Source organism: Lynx canadensis, chromosome D4 (genome assembly GCF_007474595.2).
Source record: "Lynx canadensis isolate LIC74 chromosome D4, mLynCan4.pri.v2, whole genome shotgun sequence".
In the NCBI taxonomy this organism is placed as follows: domain Eukaryota; kingdom Metazoa; phylum Chordata; class Mammalia; order Carnivora; family Felidae; genus Lynx; species Lynx canadensis.
Window position 1 is genome coordinate 63,454,882 of NC_044315.2, and position 21,155 is coordinate 63,476,036.

The 21,155-nt window shown below is 40.9% G+C and overlaps 1 protein-coding gene across 2 annotated transcripts in view; it reads right to left on the minus strand.

The window, feature by feature from the left end:
* GRIN3A (glutamate ionotropic receptor NMDA type subunit 3A) overlaps positions 1 to 21,155 on the minus strand; it is a 290,587-nt gene that overhangs the window by 58,280 nt on the left and 211,152 nt on the right. The window lies entirely within an intron of this gene.

Sequence of the window (21,155 nt, forward strand, 5' to 3'; positions counted from 1 at the left end):
TAATTGTTCCAACTTCAGAAGCAAATATATGGAAACAACGGACATAAAACAACTTTTTACTTTATGTTGAGAACCTATCAAAATTCTTCAGACACTGTATAAACTGGCATGTGGAGTCAGCCTATTATAAATTGCATATCAGACAAAGGTATAAAGATAATAAATTAAAGGTTGTGCTCCTTGGTTAGAACTACACAAAGGCCAAGATGAAACCTTGCATCTTGAGGGGTGCCTGGGTGGCTCAGTTGGTTAAGCGTCTGACTTTGGCTCAGGTCAAGAGCTCACAGTTCGTGGGTTCAAGCCCTGCGTTGGGCTCCTTGCTGACAGCTCAGAGCCTGGAGCCTGTTTCAGATTCTGTGTCTCCCTCTCTCTCTGGCCATCTACTGCTCATGCTCTGTCTCTCTCTCAAAAATAGATAAATGTTAAAAAAATTTTTAACAACAACAACAACAACAAACCCTTGGATCTTGAGATTGAAATATGCCCGATCCAAAGCAGTGAATACATCTGTTTATCTGTTTTATGCTATATTTTAGGTTTGTTGAATTTATATTTGGTATAATTATGAAATTATCTCTTTCCTTTAGATAACTGTATTTTTCAGTGCTGAATCATGCTGTATACTTGCTCAAATGGAATGGGATGTGGGACAGTTAGGAGCCACAGAGGAGAAGGGGAGCAGGGGTAGATACACTATTAATAGTTCTCAGACTAATATAGTGCACAACCTTGCAGTGGGGAGAAGTAGCACCCTGGGAGCTCTGCAGAGGCTTTCTGTCACCAAGGATAATAAAGATACAGCACGTGCAACACTATTTTTCACGAAAGTTGTACAGAAGTATTAATGTAGCATCTAAATTTAAGATTATTTCCAATATAAAATTGAACTGGGATTGGGCCACGTTATAAAAATAGTTGAATATCCTGTAGTCAGCAGTATTTTAGAGATGATACTTCTCCACAACTGTTAAATTATAGTTCCCGTACTTTGTGTTCTGCTTCATGTTAACATATTTGATATTATTGATTCTGACATGAAGTCCTGGGACAGGAATCCATGGTTGGGCTTCATGAAGTTTATAAAACTCCTGAAATTGTAGGCAGCATTTTATTTTATTTTTTTTAATAATTTTTTAATGTTTATTTACTTTTGAGAAACAGAGAGACAAAGCACTAGCGGGCGAGGGGCAGAGAGAGAGGGAGACACAGAATCTGAAGCAGGATCCAGGCTCTGAGCTGTCAGCACAGAGCCCAACATGGGGCTCGAACTCACGAGCCGTGAGATCATGACCTGAGCCAAAGTTGATTGCTTTACTGACTGAACCACCCAGGTGCCCCAGGCAGCATTTTATTTAAATAGGTAATTTTCTTTGATGAAGAAAATAATACCGTTTCTTTTTTTTTTTTAAGTTTATTTTGAGAGAGCCAGAGAAAGAGAAAGAGAACACAAGCAGGGAAGGGGTAGAGAGAGAGAATACCAAGCAGGCTCCACATTGTCAGTACAGAGACCCACATGGGGCTTGAACTCATGAACCATGAGATCATGACTTGAGCAGAAATAAAGAGTTGGACAGTTAACCAACTGAGCCACCCAGGCACCCCTCTTTTTTTTTTGTTTACAGTTTTATTTATTTTTTAATAAATTAGGCTTTCAGGTTGTCAATAATGCCAAAAGGTTAAGGACTCACTAAATATAGTAACAACTTATATTTAAGATGAATTAGTTTTGTAACATGATAAAAATCTAACAATATGGCAATAAAATAAATAATAAACAAATTACATGGCCATCCTTATAGGATATTATGCAATCTATAATAATGTTTTAAAGCATATATATATATATATATATATATATATATATATATTATTGGAGAGAGAGATCATGAGCTGGGAGAGGGGCAAAGGGAGAGATAGAGACTGAGATCGAGATTAAGAAGGAAAGAGAAAGAGAGAGAGAGAGAGACAGAGAGAATCTTAAGCAGGCTCCATGCTCACGGAGTTTGACATGGGGCTCAATCCAATGACCCTGGGATCATGAGCTGAGCCAAAACCAAGAGCTGGATGTTCAACCGACTGAATTGCCCTTGAACCACCCAGATGCCCTTGAAGCATATTTAATAAAACAATACAAATGCTCATATGACAAATGGAGAAAAAGCTTTTGTATGATATGATCAAATTAAATATCTATATAGTTACTTTAAATGTTGTGATCCTCAACATATATCATATATGTTACACACACACACATACACACAGACACACACAGACACACACACACTTTGGAAGAAAATGTATCAAGATACTAACAATGGTCGTCCCATTGCTGGTGAAATTACAGGGGTACTTATTTATTTATAGACTTACAGAAGTATGCCTCATGTCTATAACTAGAGAAAAGTTTATTTTATGATCAGTGAAACAAATTCCTCACTAATTTATTCAACATTTATTGAGGGCCTACTTTGTACGACTTTCAAAGTTATTGGGGCCACAGAGGTAGAAACCTGCAATCATTCCCACATAGGGGAATGTGGTGGTTTATGTTATATTTTGCAGATCCCACTGTTGAGTAGGTGATAAAGCATAAGGCATGTGTTTAATGTAACTGTCCATACACTAAACAAATTCTAATGTTCTCTGCCAGCATAACCTTAATGAGGCACCAACAATAATAACAGTAGCTAATATTTACTGAATATTTATTATGTGCCAAACATGTTTTACATGCATTATCTTGTTTATTCCTCATAGCAGCTTCATGAAGGGGGCACTATTATTACTTCCTTAAAAAATTTTTTTTTAACATTTATTCATTTTTTAGAGAGAGAGACACAGTGGAGGAGGGGCAGAGAGAGGGAGACAATAGAATCTGAAGCCCAGTTCTCTGAGCTGTCAGCACAGAGCCTGACTCAGGACTCAAACTCACAAACCGTGAGATCATGACCTGTGCTGAAGTTGGATGCTTAACCAACTGAGCCACCAAGGCGCCCCTATTACTTCCTTTTTAAAGATCAGTGATATGAAGCTTAGAGAAGCAAAGTAACTGGCATAAGATCACACAGTTACAAGCAGAAGGGACTGAGTTAGAACCCAAGCCTGTCTGATTCCGAAGCCCATGCTTAACCGACTGAGCCACCCAGGCGCCCCCCCCCCCTTTTTTTAAATTTTTTTTAATATTTATTTATTTATTTTTGAGACAGAGAGAGACAGAGCATGAACAGGGAGGGTCAGAGAGAGAGGGAGACACAGAATCTGAAACAGGCTCCAGGCTCTGAGCTGTCAGCACAGAGCCCGACGCGGGGCTCGAACCCATGGACCGCGAGATCATGACCTGAGCCGAAGTCGGACGCTTAACCGACTGCCGAAGCCCATGCTATTATTAACCTGCCTTGTGGCTCATGGCAGCAACTGGAGAGAAGATGCTTATTACAATAAACTCACTAGTCTTTTAAAATATTCTCAGGGCACCTAAGCATCGGACTCTTGATTTTGGCTCAGGTCATAATCTCACACTTTGTGAGTTTAAACCCCGTGTCGGGCTCCTAGCTGACAGCACGGAGCCTGCTTGGTATTTTCTCTCTCCCTGCACCTCCCCCACTTGCATGCATGCTCTCTTTCTCAAAATAAATCAGTAAACATTTAAAATATTCTCCTTAAGCCTTAGGCCCCTCTTGGCATTCTCACAGTTGCAAATTGCAGCCCTGTAGCTTGAGCAAGGCAAAGCTAACAGCATTCTGTCTGCTCAACACCTACTCATTTTTTAAGGCCCAGACCAAGTCTTTCTATCTGAAATCTTTGGTCTTAACTAGCTTCACTGTGCTATCTAGAACAAAACCATAAACAGTTCACTCTTTATCTGTGCTGGTATAGCACCTTGCATGTATATAATATGTAGTCTAGCTGTTTATTTAACCATCTTCCACTCTTCTTGTGCATTACTTCCTTTGGTTCTCCCAAGAAACTTATGAGGTATTTTTATTTTCTTCCTTTTATAGATGAAGACACTACTGATTAGATAGTTTGTCATTTGCCCAAGGTCATAGAGCTAGTAAATTTCAGACATGGATTTGAACGTAGGCAGTCTGATGGAAAACAGTGACTTTTTGAACAATGTGAACACTGCTTCTGACACTATGTCATACTGACTCTTGTGTGGCAAGAGTGTGGTCATTACAAAACTTGTGACTTAAGTGCCTGGCTCTAAATATTTTTAATTCTCGCAATAATCCTGCAAGATTGATGTGATTTTCTTGTTTTACAGATTAAGATGCTGAGGTTTGGGCAGTTAAAGTGACAATCTAATTCTCACAGCTAGCAATTAGCATGACTCAGCCCATGTTCTCCCCCCCACCCCACGTGCAGACTGAGTTTCATTCATTTGCATATCACGGTGACTTATATGACACTTGGCACCCAACAGGTGTGCTATACGTTTGTCAAATTAACTTGCTCTATCACTTCTCTATTTCTCTCCACCTGCCTGACATCTCAGTTCATTCACTTCCCTAACTAGGGAAGTTCATTCACTTCCCTAACTTGCTGCATGCACCACACCCTCCTTCTGTAAGCCCTCACAGTACACAGAATTTTCTTTGCTAGAATCTGTCACAGTAGATCACTTCTTAAATTAAATTGCGTGACAGTTTAGTGTCTAGACTTTCAGCTTCTTCACTGGACTGGAAGCTGTGTGTGATAAACATGTGATTAACCACTGTATTCCAATGACTTTCATTGTATAGTTGCTCAATTAAAATGCTTGACCAATGATTGATAACTCTTCTTTGAACCCAGAGTGAAGCGAGGGCTTTGTCGTCCTACTTAGGACAAGAGGGGCTAACAATCTAGCTTACAACTCCAGCTTTCAAAATGAACCCTCCTTTTAAGGTAAAGGGATGTTAGGTCAGTAATTCAATACTTTTGTCTTATATATGAAAAGAATCCCTTTCAGTAGTCCATTTTCGCACATCATTCTGTGTGACAATACTTTTATGGCCTACAAACTGTTTCTAGACAAACTGAGCGCATCAGTGCTTCTTTCCTTCCCATGTTGTGGGAAAGAGTCACAAACCAGCAGATCCAAGCTCATATTCCAGCGGAGAACTAGCCCTTTGTGTTTCTTCTTTTCCATGCCTTTGGGTTGCCTTTTGCTAATGGGCTCCCGAATCTGCCTCATGGGGCGCTAATGCCTATGAAGGGAAAGTTCCTTCAACACTAACACAAATAACCAGACTCCAATGGGAGGAAGCATTTTATTAGCCCAACAGGGGCCCTACTCTACTTTGGAGATGTTTTACAAACACTGCCACCTCTCTGGGCCAAGCCACCATCATTTCTGCCCCCTGCATACTTCCTCTCTTCCCCTGCAGTCCAGTCAGAGTAATCTTAGAGCCCAAAGCTGATCATATTACTCACTTGCTTATTAACACCTATCAGTGGCTCCCCATTGCCCTTGGGATAAACTGGCCTCCTCATGAGAACTCCGAGAACTTCTCCGAGAGAAGCCTTTCTCTGCCTTCTCTTCTCCAGTTTCATGTTCTCACTCTCTTCCTGGTCCTCTAAGCTTTAGTCAGTTCTCTCAGTTCTTCCAACATATACTTTTTGCTTGATCAGAGCTCTTGTCCATAGTCTTCACTCTGCCCAGAATGCTCTTTCTCCTCAACCCAACCTTTCCTTTGTGTAGCTAACTCTTAAACATTGCTTCCCCACAGAAGCTTTCACTGACCCTTAGTCTAGATTAGGTGACCTGTAACACTCTCCCACTATACCCTGCCATAGTACTGATAAAACTTGGAATTATTTGTTCAATGTCTGCTTTTCCTATTAGCTTGTAAGTTCCCACAAGGGCAGGGCCCATGCCTATCTCATTTGTATGGTCACAAGTCGTCAACAAATGTTAGCTACTATTACTGTCATCCTCATTATCATTATCATCATCGTGGTTATGCAACAAACATAGTGCTTGGGACACAGCAGATGCCTGACAAAGATTGGTGTCATAAATCACCGTTATTAATCTAACATTCTCTTAGGTTAGACACATTACAAACTTGATACTTTCGTCACATTTCATGTTGTCTTTCCCCATAAAAATTATTTTTTTCCTTTTAATTCTTATCTTAATTCTTCTGAAACAATATATTCTTTTTAAATTTCTCCGTGTGTGATTCTAATGGGAAAACGCAATGGGCTATTCAGCAGTCACAGAATAACGGAATCAGAAAAGGGATCTAAGAATGGATGCAACCGATGGGCCAGCACAGTCCATCCTGTGTGTCCATGCGGTGTGTAATTCAAACAGCCAGGGATGTCAGAAAGCCTGCATCAAGGAGGGAAGACAGAAGTATACAAAGAGCTGGAGCAGCTGAGCTGTGTTACAGCCATCACCGGGAAGTCCCAGAGAGAGAAAAATTTCTTTAAAGTTCCAGCTAAATATCTTGCCAGCTCTTCCAGTTCTGTTTATACTTGCTTCAACCTCTTCAGGCCTTGGGGAAATACCAAAGGTTAAACTATCCATCTGTATGTGACCTATTCAGCATTAATGGAACTCTATGCAGAGCACCTGCATGGAGAATAATCAGATACGCGTTTTGGAGAAAGCAGAGAAGCGCTCAAAACAAAATGGAAGCGAACTCAAGGAATAATCAAGGGGCTCTGTTCAAGAAGATATGATGCTTTAGACTGAAAAACAGTCTTCATGGTGGGTATTTTCATTTAAGGTCTACATTTGTATTTTTCTGAGATTGTACTTTAATAAATAAATAAATTTGTATTTTTCTGAGATTGTACTTTAATAAATAAATTTATTAAATTCTTCACTAGACTTGGTTTAATGTCCTTTGGAATTGAGTGGAGAGGGGAATTCTTAACCTGCCCGGTGGAATGGAATAAACTAGTTATTGAGACCATAGCTCCTCCCCATGCCATAATTCTATCCACTTAAAACCTGTGGCCTCTATAATATGGAGTGATCTCAGAGTTCAGAGGGGCTTTAAAAGTCACCTACTGTAATCATCCATTGATTTCTGAATCCTTTATAGCAAAGCTAAGCACACCACCAGGAATTTCTTTAAGATGTAGATTCTGATTCACTATGTCTAGGTTGGAGCATGAGAGTTTGCATTTCTTTTTCTTTTTTTGTTTTTTTTTAACATTTATTTATTTTTGAGAGAGGGAGAGTATGTGCGCGCGCGCGCACACACACACACACACACACACGAGCGGGGGAAGGGCAGAGAGAGAGAGAGGGAGACAGAATCCAAAGTAGGCTCCAGGCTCCGAGCTGTCAGCACAGAGCCTGACATGGGGCTTGAACTCACAAACTGTGAGATCATGACCTGAGCCGAAGTCAGACGCTTAACTGACTGAGCCACCTAGGTACCCCTACCCTTCAAGGTAATTTTGAGAAGTCACGGGATCATGGCCTGAGCTGTGATCAAGAGTCAGACGCTTAACCAACTGAGCCACCCAGGCACCCAAGAGTCTGCATTTCTAACAAGATCCCAGTTGATGCTGACCCTTGGTTCATGGACCACAGTTGGAGTAGCAAGGCTTTATTTATTTATTTATTTTTTTTTTAAATTTTTTTTTTTTTCCAACGTTTATTTATTTTTGGGACAGAGAGAGACAGAGCATGAACGGGGGAGGGGCAGAGAGAGAGGGAGACACAGAATCGGAAACAGGCTCCAGGCTCCGAGCCGTCAGCCCAGAGCCTGACGCGGGGCTCGAACTCACGGACCGCGAGATCGTGACCTGGCTGAAGTCGGACGCTTAACCGACTGCGCCACCCAGGTGCCCCTGCAAGGCTTTATTTATAACATCACTATTAAGTGCCTATTAAGTCTCTGCTTGGAAGTTTTCAGAGAAAAGGAAATCACTCCTCTTGAAGCCTATCTTCTGTATAGGAGAGATGACTCTATGCCCCACCTAATCAATCTACCCATTCGAATATAATAATAATAATAATAACTGAATATTTTCATATACTTACTGTATGCTAATACATTTAAATGTAATGAGATTGTTACTTTTATTATTTATTATTACCTCTGAAGGGTTAAGATTCAGGGAGATTCTGCATATTGTGTAAGACCAGCAGAAAGTGATAAATTAAGATTTGAATCTGACTCTGTACGACTTGCAGCTCTCACCCTGTCTAGTACTACATTCTGCTTTTATAGACTTGTGTTATTGTCCAAGTTTTAATTTTAAATAACACATGGAGTTAAAGCTTAACTTTAAATAACACATGCTACAATTTCAAAATCATTTTGGTTATTATAGGTGTGGCCATATAATGTATATTGCAAACTGGACACTTCTTCAAAAGGGGTCACTACTGATTATTACAAAGGAAGAGCACACCCACCAAGACTCCTCCCAGCAAACAGGGATATGTGTTCACGGAGTTATTACTCATGCTCAGAACATCAGAATACAGAAAACTGAGGCTGGAAACAATGTTCCTGAGCCCCGCTCAGTCTCTCTCTAATGTGAATTACTGAGCACACTTTATGTTGTAATTCTTTTTTTCCATGTTAATCCTATTTTCTTCTACGAAAGCTGGGCTCTCCATTTAAATGTAAGGATTTTACTTCCTGTCTTGATTTTTAGTCTGAAGCCGTCTATGTTAGGTCAGCTAATCTCTAGTCAACATCATTCTCTGACATCATGTTTAATTTATATGAGGTTTAGTCCAGGTCCTTCTGACAACCTGAGTCACTGCATCCAAACCCTAACTAGAGGTTAGCAAACTATGCTGCATGGCCTAATTCCGGCCTGCTACTTGCTTTTGTAAATCAAGTTTTATTGGAACAAAAGCCGTGCCCTTCATTTACATATTGTCTATAGCTACTCTTGTTCTACAACAGTGGAGTTGAGTAGGTGTGAAAGAGACTATGGTTTCACAAAGCCTCACATATTACTATCTGGCCCAAACAGAAAATGTTTGCCAGCCCAGGGTATAGATAATATTGATCTATTTCATTGATTCCCGTACTTGAAACTTTACTCCATTCTAAAACCCCATCGATCATTTAAGGGATGCCACATTCACAGGTGAATGAACAGAAGTGGGGATGATAAATCTCTGCAGGCTTCCTGGCGCTGCACAGATTTAGGCTTTAGTTGGACAGCACATCTTACTTCGAGCTGCTTGGAGTATCAATGTCCCGACAGGACGTTCCCGGCAACTACAAGTCCTCTGTGTCTTTTTAGGGCCAGTAATCAAAAAGCTCTGGTCACAGAATTTCAAATTGAAGCATTCGTATGATGCTGGGACTAATTCTGAATTAAATCTTAAATTCCAGGGCAGGTGCCATTGAAACCGTCTGCACAGGCCTGAAGTTATGAGAATTGGCCAGTGACGCACCTGATCACTCTAGCAGAGATGTTTCCTTCATTTCATTCTCTTCTTTGCCACGTGCCTCCAGTCCTCATCCTCTTGATGCAGACTTCATGTAGCTGCTGTTTCATCAAAGCTGCAGGTATTTATGAGTTCTATATTATTCCCTTCATTATTTTAATAATGGTAACAGCTGACCCTTATTGGGTATTTCCTTCATTCCAGGCATTGTGCCAAAATCTTAAATTCATCACCTCATGTAATCCTCACAGTGTCTTTTTGTGCTACATATAATCATTATCCCCATTTTAAAGATGAGGGAGGGGGTGGGGGAGTGGGAGGATGGGTGGAGACTGAAACTTTGCCCCAGGCCATATAACCAGAAAATGGCAGACCAAGGAACTGAATCCAGAGAACCTGTGCTCTTAATCTCTAGTTTATACTGCCTTCAGGAAAGATTCGTCTTCTCTGAGAAACTATAGATATGATAGGCACTCCTCAAGACTTGTTCAGTTTAATGTGAACAAGTGCCAGTTTAAAGACATAAGACCGAGAGCCTATATGCTTTGGGTTTTTAAACAAGGTATTTATCACGGTCATAACAACAGCAGCAAAAACAGCAACATTTGAACTATGCTGTTTACAAAACTCATTCATGCATATTATTCCATTTACAAGGTGCAAGCAGTATGATGTTTCTGTGTTCTATTCATAAAAGGCAAAAAATAAGCTAGATGGTTTGGCCAAGCTCCCAAAAACAAGCACATTCATCCTGTATCCCACGGGGCCCAAATGCTTGTGCTCAGTATCTAGCAGTCTTGGGGTGGCTGTAGAAGGACCGAACCCTGATCCTTCCCCTGCTTGCCAGCATCCCCACATCTTCACACACACCTCTGCTGCCACAGCGGCCATCTTAATGCTCCTGTCACTGTAACGTGAGTTACAGGTGGGGCCTAGGGACTGAACTTGGAAAGAGACGCCAAAGTCGGGAAGGCTATAAAACTATGGAGTCCAGGCTGGAGGACATGCTACAGATCATTTAGTCCATTTACTTATTTTTATAGCTAACAATATAGGTAGCTTCTATTTATTATGCACTCTCTGTATGTCAAGCATTATGCTAAAACTTTAACATGCTTTATATATTTTAAGCCTCATAACAACCCTATGAGGTATTTATTATCATCTCCAACTTTCATACAAGAAACTAAGACTTGCATTTAAATAAATTGTCCAAGATCACTCAGCCAATAAGCATACAGGAGGATTCTGAACTTAGTTAGGCTCCAGAGTCTTTGTATTTAAACATTCCTGATCTGTACCATAGGAAGATTTAGGCTCATAATGAGAAAAAGAAGGGACTTGCTCCAGGTCCCACAAATAAGGTAAAGGTAAGCTTGAAAAACCCTAACTCAGGCTCAAATATAATCCTGTTAAATAAATAATCCCTTCCCAAATGAATATGGCTGATAAAAGTAATTGTTATTTCTTCTTTTTGGTGTGTCATGTTCAGTAACACTTCCCCATCCACTATTTATGAAACTGTAAGTTCCCAGACTTTATTTCCTTCTTTAAACAATTAAATTTGTTCAGCAACACGCATGAAATGGCATTGCAGTACTCATTTACTAGGCCTCTGGAAGTCTGTGGTATATTTCTGAGTCATGTACAGTAAGACAAGGGAGGGCCTATCATCATGGCTTTTATAGTATCCAGCCTTTAAACACTAGAGAAAGTAACCCAAAGAATAATAGGATTTCTATAGGGGAATTATTGCTGTTGTGCTACAAATGTTCTACCTATGTGTTTTGTTTCCTGTTCCCTTTCCTTCATATGAGTCACTTTGTTGGTCTTTTCTGGCCCTGGTCTCAATGTCTTATGTATTCATCTGGAACTGCCTATCCTATTTTTTTGTTTGTTTTGTGTGTGTGTTTTGTTTTGACATTAGTTGATTTATTTCATTTGTTTTCGCCCCCCCTTTTTTTTTATACTTTCACATTTGTATTTAAATTCCAGTTAGGGGGCGCCTCAGTGGCTTAGTCGGTTAAGCATCCGACTTCTGCTCAGGTCATGATTTCGTGGTCTGTGAGTTCAAGCCCCGCATCAGGCTCTGTGCTGACAGATCAGAGCCTGGAGCTTGCTTCAGATTCTGTGTCTCCCTCTCTCTCTGCCCCTACTCTGCTTGCGCTCTGTCTCTCTCTCAAAAGAAGAATAAGTAAATAAATAAATATTATAAACAAAATAAATTCCAATTAGTTAACATATAGTGTAATAATACTAGTTTCAGGAGCACAATTTAGCGATTCATCACTTACATATAACACCCAGTACTCATCACAAGTGCCCTCCTTAATACCCATCACCCATTTCATGCATCCCAGCCTATCCTATTCAGTTCACTGAGATCCTTCTGATTGTCTTATTCAAAATCCCCTTCAAACCCCATTTTACACTCAGTGATCTTGTGGAGCTAAGTCCATTTCCCCCTCATATGCCAGATGAATGATTTCACTACTGGTACTACCACACTAGTGGTGTTTCAAATGAAGAAGCATGGAATAATCATAAACACGATGGCGGTGATGATGATGACAATGACAATGATGATATAGCTCACCAAGTGCCGGGCATTATTTCAACACTTTAGACATACCAACTTTTAAAATCTTTACAACAGTCCTAAGAGACTGATTCTTTCAATCTGTCCATTTTATAGAAGAGAATCCTGAAGCACAGAGCCACTGACTTGTCTGTGCTTATGAAGCCAATGAATGACAGAGGTGGGCGGTCTGTGTGGCTCCATTTATGCTCTTGACCACTGTGGTTTTACCAGCTATCCCCTTAACTGCTGTGACTCAGTTCCCTTATCTGCAAAATGGTTAACTGAAAGAGTTCAGCCATTGTACACAGAGCTCAACAGCTGATTATGGGAGCTTAATTAGCTCTTAACAATCTGCTAATACCCACAGCTATCATTTACTGTGCTGATTATATATATACATATATATATATATATATGCCCACATGCATCATCTCATTTCAGCCTTCCTATACCCCTACGAGGTAGCTTCTGTTAATAACTCCAGTTCATGGATGGAGAAGGAAGCTCAGAGCTATGAAATCACTTTCTTCAGCCCATAGTGCTAGAGTCGGTTGGTATGCATACTGATCAGCTGACACTAGAACCCAACTACATGTAAGATATTGTCTTAATGGGATTTTCAAAGGTAAATATGATCATAATGCAATAAGTCTAGAACCATAATTCCTCCAAAGATGTGATTCTACTGTAAGTGGCAGAACTGGAGCATGAACTGGGTCGGCCGAGGCCAGAACCAACGTCTCTGACGGAAAAGGGGAGGATTTCTTTAAGCCCGTGGCATCAGAATAACCCTGGCTTTTTGTTTATGTAATTGAGTGGCTATCCAGCCAAGCTTCAAGGTGAAAAATGACCTTTGGACTGTGGAACTCAAACTTCTCACTTGAGTCATTGCCCATCACCAGTACTGTACCCTGCAGACTGAGCAGGCAGGCAGGTCCTTGCTGAACCTGGAGTCAGCAATTCTGGGCTGATTAAATGCAAATGAATGAAAACAGCAATGAATTTATCTCCAGGCTATGTGATGTAAGCTTTTTGGCACAACTCCACCCAAATCCTTGTGCATAGGAACTTGTTTTAATACCAGTTTTTATTTAATTATAAAATTCAGAAGATTGAAATATTAAAGTATGTCCAATTTGGTCTTCATTCAGGGTGGGTTGGGTGTAAAACTACAGTAGGAGGTTTAGCGGAAAGGTCAGTAATCCCACAGCATGGACCCCCAGGAAACCAGCCTCTTGGAGAAGCTGCCAAAGGAAAACATCAAACAAAAAGACACGCTCTGAGTAACAGTAAAAAGAGAAATCCTTTCCTTTTGCTTCATTTTTTTTTTCCTAGGCTAGTTCTCGGGGATGACTTGGGCTGTATCCAATAATTTTATTTGCCATGGTTGAATAGGCAATCCGTCTTTGCTCTGGAGCTCAAGGGAGTCAGGGATTGAGCCCTTATGATGGAGGGGCCCTCAAAGATTCAAGCATCTATTCTGACTAACTGCATCCAGGAGAAGATGCCTCTCCTCCCACCAGGGCGGCTTGCCTATACCATGGCTCCCAGCTTTTCTTTCCACTTGAGACCAACTTCCAGTTTATGACTGAGCTGGTGTTTGCTTATCTTTCTTTTCTGTTCAGCACATTTGCTCCTGTTAAATGAATCACAAAGTAGCATTTTGCTTTTTGAGCTAAGCATCAGAGGGCAGCAGTCAGCTGAGATAAAAAGGCATTTTCTTTTTCCTTCTTCTGCAAATTTGAGAAAATTTTCATGTAGCAGTAAAAAAAAACAAAAACAAAAACAAACCAAAAAAAAAAAACATGCAACGATTCATAAAGTTTGCAGTTGAGAAAAATGAGGATCAGCAAGATTAAGCAATTTGGCCAAGAGTATGAACAGCTAGGTGGAGTTATGTCATACACGCATTTAACACAGTAAACTTGTGTGGTGCCTCTGGAATTGAACCTGAATGTAGGCTCTGATTCCACTACTTTAAGTAATCCTCACAGCAAACAAATTAGGAGAATGAAATAAATTTATAATTCATAGGCAGAAACTGGTTTGGTGCAAACTGGAAGAACAGATCCATGAAGTGTCTCTAGTGACTAGACAGTAGAAGTAAATACTTAGTAAGTGATGAATTAATATACCCATAGTGCAGAGAATGAAAAAACAAAAGCTGACTCAGAACTGAAAATAAACTTATGATAATTAATCTACACTGAGTTTAAAAAACATACATTCTGGGGGCACCTGTGTGGCTCAGTCAGTTAAGCATCTGACTCTTGATTTAGGCTCAGATCACAACCTTGAGGTTCAGGAGATACGGAGCCCCACATCAGGCTCTGTGCTGACAGCAAGGAGTCTGCTTTGGATTCTCCCTCTCCTCTCTCTGCCTCTCCCCTACTCATGCTGCTGTCTCTCAAAATAAATAAACTTTTTACAGAAAATAAGCATATGGGTGTGCCTGGGTGGCTCAGTCGGTTAGGGATCTGACTTAGGTTCAGGTCATGATATCGCAGTTCGTGGGTTTGAGCCCCACATGAGGCTCTGTGCTGATAGCTCAGACCTGGAGGCTGCTTTGGATTCTGTGTCTCCCTCTCTCTCTGCTCCTCTGCTGCTCATGCTCTGTCTCTCTCTCTCTTAAAAATAAATAAACGTTACAAAAATTTTTTTTAAAGTAAAAATAAAAGCATACATTCTAAAACAATTAAATATGTTTCATCAGTTTAAAAGTAATTGTAAGTGGAGGGGCGCCAGGATGGCTCAGTCGGTTAAGGAGCCGACTTCAGCTCAGGTCATGATCTCGTGGTCCATAAGCTCGAGCCCCACATCAGGCTCTGTTCTGACAGCTCGGAGCATGGAGCCTGCTTCGGATTCTGTGTCTGCCTCTCTCTCTAGCTCTCTGCCGTTTGTGCTCTGTCTCTTTCAAAAATCAGTAAATGTTAAAAAAAAATTAAAAAGAAAGTAATTGTAAGTGGAAGCTATTTGATTATTTTAAAAATCATCATCTGTTACATCAGTATACATTAAAAAATAATGAACTATTTGTAGCTAAAAATATTGATTTAAAAAAACTGTTTACTTATCAAACCCTGAATTAATACTTCCTCTTTTAAAAAAAAATTTTTTTTTGGTTCATATACTGGCTGGTAATATTCAGATGAGCGGGCTTATTTGCAAATGGACCATTTCTTTCCAGACTTATAGAATGCTAGATCTAAGGTTATATTAGAACCATTTGATTCATAATCCTTAATTTGCAGATGAAGAGACTAGAGTTGACCACAGTTAAATGAATAATCCAAGACCACAGACTTGACTATGGCAAAGTTGAGAGAAGAACCAAGTTTCCTGGACTCTTGAGAATCCATGAGTCATACAAATAAAAATAAAGTGTGCATACACAGATATTTCAGAATGAAAAGTGAACAGAAACAACCCTGGATATCTGGATTAATGTTTAAACTGTTGAAATGGATATTATGGAAATACTTAACTAGTTTCACTTTATGAAAAAATTTCAAACACATATTCATTGGTTTAATGCTAAAAGTAATACATGAATCTATTCTCACTGTAAAATGCAAACAGAACTTTCATAGCATAAAACATTATAGTATCTCTTTTTCCTCCCTGATTCTATTGCCTCCTCTAGAAGTAGCTGTTACTGATATTTTAGTGGTTATCATGAGTATTCTTGTGCTTACCTTGAGCTCTAAGGGGCTGAATTTGGTATTTAGATGTCTTTTTTTTTTTAACTTTTTAAATATTTTATTTATTTATTTTTTTTTTTCAACGTTTTTTATTTATTTTTGGGACAGAGAGAGACAGAGCATGAACGGGGGAGGGGCAGAGAGAGAGGGAGACACAGAATCAGAAACAGGCTCCAGGCTCCGAGCCATCAGCCTAGAGCCTGACGCGGGGCTCGAACTCACGGACCGCAAGATCGTGACCTGGCTGAAGTCGGACGCTTAACCGACTGCGCCACCCAGGCGCCCCTATTTATTTTTAATAGAGAAAGACAGAGCACAAGTGGGGGAGGGGCAGAGAGAGAAGGAGACACAGAATCCAAAGCAGGCTCCAGGCTCCGAGCTATCAGCACAGAGCCCGACGCGGGGCTCGAACTCACAAACTGTGAGATCATGACCTGAGTGGAAGTCGGACGCTTAACTGACTGAGCCACCCAGGCGCCCCTAGATGTCTTTTTTTGATTACAGCCTAGAAAATTTATAAGCTTTGTTTGAGACCATTGTTTTGTTTAAGGAAAATGAAATAGAAATTCCAGTTTAAAGGTGTGGCTAGCTGGTATGTGAACCACAGAGAGACACGAATCTCTTAGATTTCCACAGTAAGTTTGTCTATTTATTCTCAGCCAAAGAACTTCAAAAACACCTTCTGTACATATCCTCCCCCAAACCCTGGGATGTCAGGAGGGAGGAGCTGTTGTGTTCTCCATTTACTGAATAGGAAACCAAACTCTAAAGACATTATATGTGTATAGTCTACTAATTTTATTAATGGCTCCAATTCTTCCCTCTGCCACGTCACCGTGAGTGCCCTCCCTCTTTGACTTTGGTTCCGGCCAGAGAACTTAATTTTGGTCACTGACATGTTAGCAGAAATGATGTAAGCACAGTGTTGGTAAGTGCTCAGACTTTCTGCTTTGTGCTGTAGCCATCTGCTGTCGCCATGAGCAGGACATACTTGGGTTAGCCTGCTGGAGGATAAGACACGTGGAGCAGAGCCAAGTAACCTACCTGAAGCAACCCCAGATCAGCCCACAGCCAGCTGACCTCTAAATACGTAAGTGACCCCAGACTAGGTCTGCTAAACTTGGCAAACTTGAGAGCCGCATAAATGCTTTTTGTTGTATGCCACTGATGTTTTGTGGTTTATTATATGGTATTATCATAGCAATAGGTAACTGATAGAGTGGTAACAACTACAAATGAGAATCCAGAAATTTAAGATCTTCTGTCTCTACGCCTAGTGCTCATGTTATCTGGGCCAATTTTGCCTTTGCACACATTACTTCTGCCTTGAATTCCATTCCTCCTGGTCTTCCTAGAAAATCCAGATTAGGCACATCTTTTTTTTTTTTTTTTTTTTAATTTTTTTTTTCAACGTTTATTTATTTTTGGGGCAGAGAGAGACAGAGCATGAACGGGGGAGGGGCAGAGAGAGAGGGAGACACAGAATCGGAAACAGGCTCCAGGCTCCGAGCCATCAGCCCAGAGCCTGACGCGGGGCTCGAACTCCCGGACCGCGAGATCGTGACCTGGCTGAAGTCGGACGCTTAACCGACTGCGCCACCCAGGCGCCCCAGGCACATCTTTTAAAAGCCTCTCTGGGGGCGCCTGGGTGGCGCAGTCGGTTAAGCATTCTCATAACTGCAGAAACTTTACAAGAAAAAAAAAACCAGTAAATGAAAGCAGTTAAGAGACTTCTAAGTAATGTACAGACACTCCACCACAGAAGATGGCCAATAAGCATATGGAAAGATGCTCAACATTATTAGTCGTTAGGCAAATGCAAAGTAAAACCACAATGAGATACCCCACGCCCCCATTAAAATGGCCACAAAAAATTTTCAATGACCATCTGAGTGTTGGTGAGGATGTGGAGCAAATAGATGCTCAAAACTGCTGTTGGGAACATAAAATGGTACAGCCACTTCAAAATACATGGGGCGCCTGGGTGGCGCAGTCGGTTAAGCCTCCGACTTCAGCCAGGTCACGATCTAGCGGTCCGGGAGTTCGAGCCCCGCGTCAGGCTCTGGGCTGATGGCTCAGAGCCTGGAGCCTGCTTCCGATTCTGTGTCTCCCTCTCTCTCTGCCCCTCCCCCGTTCATGCTCTGTCTCTCTCTGTCCCAAAAATAAATAAACGTTGAAAAAAAAAATTAAAAAAAAACTAAAATAAAATAAAGCCTCTCTGATCTTCCTAAGAAAGAGTCAACTATCCTCGTGGGAGCCACTTCTCCCTTCGACATATTTTTATTATTTTACTAATCACAGTGTGGCACTAGTTGTTTACTTAAATGTATTTCTTTTTTTTAAAAGTGTTTTATTTACTTATTTTGAGAGAGGGAGAGTGCATGTGTGCCAGAGCATGTGAGTGGGGGAGGGGCAGAGATAGAGAATCCCAAGCAGGCTCTGCGCTGTCAGTGCAGAGCCCAACATGGGCTCGATGCCACAAACTGTAAGATCATGCCCTGAGCTGAATTCAAGAGTCAGATGCTGAACCGACTGAGCCCCCCAGGTGCCCTTACTTGAATGTATTTCTTAAGGGAATATGAGTTTCCTTGAACTTCTTTAGGACCACCATAGTGCCTCATTATCATTTTAGGAATTCTATTAGTTGGTAGAAAGAACATGTAAAAAGAAATGAATGATTTTTTTTTAATTTTTAATATTTTTATTTTATTTTATTTTATTTTATTTTTTTTAAATTTTTTTTTTTCAAAGTTTATTTATTTTTGGGACAGAGAGAGACAGAGCATGAACGGGCGAGGGGCAGAGAGAGAGGGAGACACAGAATCGGAAACAGGCTCCAGGCTCCGAGCCATCAGCTCAGAGCCCGACGCGGGGCTCGAACTCACGGACCGCGAGATCGTGACCTGGCTGAAGTCAGAGGCTTAACCGACTGCGCCACCCAGGCGCCCCAAATATTTTTATTTTAGAGAGGGAGATAGTGTGTCTGTGAGTGGGGGAGAGGGGCAGAGGGAAAGAGAGAGAGAATCTCCATGTTAATGTGATCTCACAACCCTGGGATCATGAGCAGAGCCCAAACCAAGAGTTGGACGCTCAACAGACTGAGCCACCCAGGCACCTCAAATGATTTTTTTTTAAATTTTTTTAACATTTATTTTGGAGAGACAGAGAGGGTGAAAAGGGGAGGGGCAGAGAGAGAGACACACACAGAATCTGAAGTGGGCTCCAGGCACTGAGCCATCATCACAGAGCCTAATGTGGGGCTCGAACCCATGAATCATAAGATCATGACCTGAGCCCAAGTTGGATGCTCAACTGACTGAGCCACCCAGGCACCCCCACCCCAAATGATTTCCTGCTAAAAGCTTTCAAAAATAGGGACGCCTGGGTGGCTCAGTCAGTTAAGGGTCCAATTTCAGCTCAGGTCATGATCTCACAGTTCGTGAGTTCAGAGCCCCTCATCAGGTTCTGGGCTAACAGCTCAGAGCCTGGAGCCTGCTTTGGGTTCTGTGTCTCCCTCTCTCTCTGCTTCTCTCCCACTCGCGCTCTGTCTCTCTCTCTCTTTCAAAAATAAATAATAAACACTAAAAAATAAAAAAAAATTAAGGCTTTCTAGCATATTTCTGATTTAGTCTTTCCTACCATCTGAGTTAGGGCCCCTGGGTCAGGTGAACAAAGAATTCTTTGATTCAGCACATTTATATCATATATACTGTGTACCAGTTGATGATCACCATGAATAACAGAAAATGTCTCTACTCCTATAGAAAAAAAAATAACAAAAAGCAAACCAGGTAATTACAGATTAGAGATAAATTGAAGAGAACAAGAGAAAAAATGGTATAATGAGATAGAAAGTCAGGTGGGGAGGCCACTTCTCATAGGGCAGTCAGAGAAAGGGATATCCTCACTGGGTACTTGATGGTGAACACATTCCCTTCCCTAATTTAATGCAGTGTTGTTGTTGTTTTTTTTTTTTTTTTTTCCAACGTTTTTTATTTATTTTTGGGACAGAGAGAGACAGAGCATGAACGGGGGAGGGGCAGAGAGAGAGGGAGACACAGAATCAGAAACAGTGTGTTGTTGTTTTTTTAAGTTTATTTATTTTGAGAGAGAACAAGCAAGCAAGCGAGTACGGGAAGGGCAGAGCGAGAAGGACGGAGGAGAATCCCAAGCAGGCTCCACATTGTCAGTGCAGAGCCCAATGCGGGGCTTGAACTCTCCAACTGTGAGATCATGACCTGAGAAGACATCGAGCCTGACATGTAACCGACTGAGCTACCCAGGTGCCCCTTACTGCAGTGTTTTAATCTCAACTTGATTACACATTTTCTGAGGACAAAAATTATGTGCACTGTTCTTTATGTTTTACTCTAGGCATGGAGAATAACTTGCTGGCTGATTTATTAATCTGATAATGAGAGGGCACAATAAGTTCATCGTCTGCATGCACGCGCATGTGTGTTCCTTTCAGATTTTAAAATTTATGCTATTTGCTTGGAGGGTTATTATAAGTCTGTAAATTCTACAAATAAATTTCATATTCCTTGGTAATACTTCTGGGCTTCTTCTGAGATTTCCTATTTAAAAATGGTCACTGGCTTTGCTTTAAAGATGTATGTCAAAGCATAAATCTTGAGTGCCATGAATGTTGGCTGTAATTCTGCCTGGAGAAGTCAAGGATGCATTTGGTCTTGGCCCGTTGTTAGACGTCTGAGAAAAGTACTAGAGTGGATCCTCAGCCTTTATGTTAGATATAATTTGTCCTTCATTCACCTGGTCATTTACAACTCTGGGATTATGGTCATCTATAGCTCTGGAGAATTTAGATTTAACAAATTATCACAGAACATTTTCAGAGGCCAGCATTGTGCTCAGGGATTTATATGCATTATCTCATAACTGCCTAAGGACAGTGCTATGAGTAGGAATTATTTTCATTTCTATTCCTTAGGTAAGGAATTTGAGGCTTAGACTTTAAGTACCTGGCCTAGGATCACAAAGCCCAGTTACACAGCAGAGATAAGGTTTAAACGCACATTTTCTGACTTGAAACAGAATTTAGAGATTTTTCACTTTTTTTTTTTTTTTTTTAAGCAAACGTTTATCAAGTGCCACACTCTGCACTGGAAATACATAGATAATCAAAATGGCATGGGACAATTCTCATCAGATACTTTTATATCACCCTATGATCCTCAGAAAAGAGAATCCAAAAGAAACAGGAATGGGTTTGAGGTATTCTCTGTAGCAGTTTGTCTATTTAGAAGAGAACTTTTGCACTGAATTCCCCGGAGAGCCAATAGATGCCAACGTTTCTTCTCCCACTCAAGGCACTGTCCCTTAGTGATGGAATTGACCACTGGTGCGTTGATTATGGACGCCAGGCAGTAAATGCTCTACAATGCCCAGGGGCTGGAATTTTTTTTCCCTCCAACCTCCTTGGACCAGGGCACTTGGGGTTTGGGAAGAAGGTTGGTTAGCTTTCATATTTCCCTTCACTGCAAAC